Genomic DNA, 4,185 nt, shown 5'->3' on the forward strand with positions numbered 1-4,185 from the left:
CGGGACCTGGGTAGATGGCTGCCGATGAGCCTTTTTGAGGACCGTACAATGTGCTGCAGTTGACCACCGCGGTGGGGAAACCCAAATCAGATGGCCAACGGAGTGGTTAAGGATGAATTCTACATTTGATGTGTGGATAAGCATTGACTGAAAGTTTTTTTTTCAGCTGACGCCAGTGTAGTCTGCATTATAGTCTCACAGTGAGCCTCTCTGTTGTATATTCAGTGTAAATGAGAAGAAAAAAAGCTTTGCAAATAAGCTCAGCAACATCTGCGCTGGATGGGATGTTGGACAGAGTTGCCTTGTCTAACTCTAGCGACTCCTTGTGGTAGGTCAAGCAGGTCATGAAAGTTCAACCATAGTTGAGTGCTGGAACATTCTCTCTCCCCCCAGCACATAAGTGCCAGGAAATACCTCCTTGAAAGTGTAGTTTGATAAGAAGTAGAATGGCTACTAGGATTTACATAGGAGCAAAAGTTTCGATCTTATGCACCTGCTGGGGTGTTGAACTAGAAAATTGGGAGAGTGGAATTCGGTAACATCTGAATAAAGAAAACTGAAATTAACGAGGAGAAAAGGAGAAAAAATGCTAAACTGGCCTTTGAGCTCTGTTTATTGTCAGTTTCACTTTTATGTGCTATTGATAGCATTTAATGATTTTTATCACTGCATACATAAGCGGATATAGAAGAGAAACCAAGTATTGACTGAAAACGACTTGATGTAGCATCGCCCCATGACTACAGCCTAATCAGGGTTAAAATACCTTAACTAGAACAGTATACAATATACTGCTATTGTTGGCGTTGATTGGAAGAGCTGCTTGTCATCTATAGATGTACAACACGTGACGAACAAGACGTGATGTACAACACGTGACGAACAAGACGTGATGTACAACACATGACGAACAAGACGTGACGAACAACACATGACGAACAAGACGTGACGAACAACGTGTGACGAACAACGCGTGACGAACAAGACGTGACGAACACCGCGTGACGAACAACAACGCGTGACGAATAACATGTGACATACAACACATTACGAACAACACGTGTGTGGTCCTACTGTCAAGTGCAAAATTACTGACTCATGCCCGCATAGCAACTCTCAGCTGGTTTGGCAGATGTCCTGTTCCAACCCATTGTTAAGGGCTCGTGCATTCTTCAACTAACAACTACGATTGAGCTGGCCGTTGCTTGACTGGCCACTAGGTGTTGGTATAGTGCAAAAACACAAGGCAACGCTGGTCAGCATCTTACCCATGGACAGTACCGCCACAACATGGTTTTGAACTCACAAATGTGGACGTTCTTAAAAGAAACATTTAAGCCGCATGGTTACATTCATTTGGAATCAAAAGTGGTAAATAATGCTAATCTCATTTGCAGCACATCTCATTTGTGTACTAAACAACAGATGTTCTTAAACCTCTCCTAGGAGATCCCTTGACATTTTTCAGTTTTGTTGTAGCACTGAACCAATTCTCCTGAATTACCCAGTGAATAGCTTAGTAAGTGACACACAACTTAATCCAGGCGTGCTAGCTCTGGAATATTTAAAATAAATGGAAAAGGCAGGGGTCCTCATGAACAGGTTTGAGAACCAACCTTATTAGATTAGATTCAACTTAATTTTCATTGAACAGTACAGTACGACGGAATGCAGTTAGCATCTAACCCTGAAGTGCAAATAGGAGAGGGCAGAAAGTATCATTATGAATGAAAACTGTTTACAAGCCCCTACATTTGGCCATGTTTTGGTTGATTGCCCTTGCAATGGAATGGAAGGTCAGTTGTAAATAATAAGGGTTAGTTTGGAGAAATATTCAGGCATGAACTTTTTATGGGTCTCTCTCTTTTCTCTTTTATGGGTCTCTCTCTTTTCCTCTATTGTAAGCAAAAATGAAAGTTAATCTCTGATTGCTCAGCAGGATTCCACAAGATTTACAGTGTTGCCTGTTCTGTGATATGGGCAGTCAATCAAGACTAAATGTATGGCTGTGGTTTTCCCTCGCTCTTGATTGGTAATAAGTGGTGAACCTGCGGTGGCGAGGACACAGGAGAAGTATACAAAAACACATTAAATGACATGCGATGACCACTGCATGTGAATGTTTTTAGAAAGAAGATGACCGGGGTTAAGCGCAGTCTGAAGTCAAAGCTCAAAACGAGCAAAGACAATGAAACAAGGGATGATTCATGCCACCGACTTACAACAAGGAACGTGTGACACCACATGACAGGACAGGCATTGTTGGGGCATTCTGGTGCCGCTTGGAGGAAGACAGCATAGATCATCAAGCCATTTTGTTCAATTCAGCTGAGCTGCACCGTTGTCCACGGCCGTCTGAAGGTTTGTTCACACAGACAGATGACCACTGCAATTATTAAAGGGCTACGGAACCAATTTGTTCACATATGAAGTGTATTCAAAATCTCACTGAAATCAAATGTTCTTTTTTTTGTTGTTGAATGTAATGATACAGGCAGTGGCGTTTTTACATGTAAACAATTGGTGGGGCACAAACCATTTCAAAATATAGGATACATACCAGTAAAGCTACAAAACTCACTCTTGCTACTGATGTGTTTATTTAACACATCAACATACAGCGTGGCTCCACAAAACACTTTTAACGACAGAGCGGCTTGCTTCTACCAGGTGTTGTAATACACATACTGGAGAGAGTGAGAGAGACCTTCTAGTGTAATTGCTCTCCTTCTCTCTCACACCATGTAAAATTACCACTGTCACATTTACAAACCTAAATTAGGAATGCAACCAAGCTCAGAACCAGTGTGCCTACAGGGCCATACATGAACAGCAATGAGCTGAACACCACTGAAGGCCACAACGAAGCGGAAAGACAACTTTTTAGGGATACAGATCCATTCTATGACAACAGCCTTAATAGATAAGCATGGAGACAGACACTCGTCACCATCTATATCAATCGATCCAGCACAAAAATATGACCAATGCATGGACCAGCACCACAAAGGCAGGATGATAAAATATGCTTTCACTCATTAAGGCTGAGGGCTCACTTGAAGAGAAAAGTGGCATGGCGGTTCTTCCTCTGGGCAAACTTTTCGATGACTTTGGGAATGAAATCATGTAGCTGCTGAATCAGCTGGCTTTCGATGGACAACATGTCCAATGCATTGAGTCGTGGCTGTCCCATGGTATTGCGAGTGAAGGTTTTTACCCTCTTCAAGGTGGAAAAGTTCCTCTCAGACTCGGATTTCGTCATAGGTGTTATGATAATTTTCAGCAGTGTGACGGTCTCAGCAAAAGCCTCCTCTAGGTTGTTCTCATGGATGGATGCTCAGTGTGGAGGTACAGGGTGGTCAGCTCAGACTTTTCCTTGTTTCCTAGAGGACATAGTTTCAGCGCACAGTCAAGCTCAGATGTAGGGAATTACAGGACAAATTGTGGGAAGCGTGAGCGGTCAACCAGCTTGGCAGCAATCAGGTGGTCACTGTGAAAACCTCTGCTCCACCTGAGAGATGACTGTGTTGCATGCCTCCTTCATCACCGGCGCTGTGTTGTTTACTCGTCTGCCTGGCTTGTCTGTTCCATTGTGAACAATGACAGCCCATTCATCAGTTTGGTTCCACATATTCTGGACATTCTCCTTGAAAAGGGTGAGCGCACTGTTAATCCCAGATGCATCGATCCTCCGTTTTTGCAGAGTGTTGTATAAAACATAAACTTCTGGCATAAGGAAGAAAGAAAATTCCAGCAGCTGCAGAAAGGCTCGGTCCCTGAGTTTTTTTGACAGGCCGTATGCCTCACTTATGGTGGCCTCATCCCATCCTGGTTGTGAGCGTATGTCCTCCGTACACAGGAGCAGCGCAGCGCGGTTTTCCCAAACTGCATTGACAGTTCTACTTTTAAAGTTCCATCGTACAGCGGGTGGCCTTGGAATGCACCTCAGCAAGTGCTGCAACACGTTTTGGAGCACCAGAGAAAAAGGTGGCAAAAGCAGTTAAATCTGCAGAAAACACCTTCAGGATGCTCATCCTTGCTGAACAAAGTTGTTGCAAGGTCAGGTTCCGCTGGTGAGCATAGCAGTGAACAAACTGGGCACGTGGGTATGTCTCTTTCATTAGCGTCTGTACCCCTCTGAAGTTTCTACTCATTACATCCGCACCATCATAAGTCTGAGCGATC

This window comes from Esox lucius, chromosome 3 (assembly GCF_011004845.1).
Source record: "Esox lucius isolate fEsoLuc1 chromosome 3, fEsoLuc1.pri, whole genome shotgun sequence".
NCBI classification, from domain to species: Eukaryota; Metazoa; Chordata; class Actinopteri; order Esociformes; family Esocidae; genus Esox; species Esox lucius.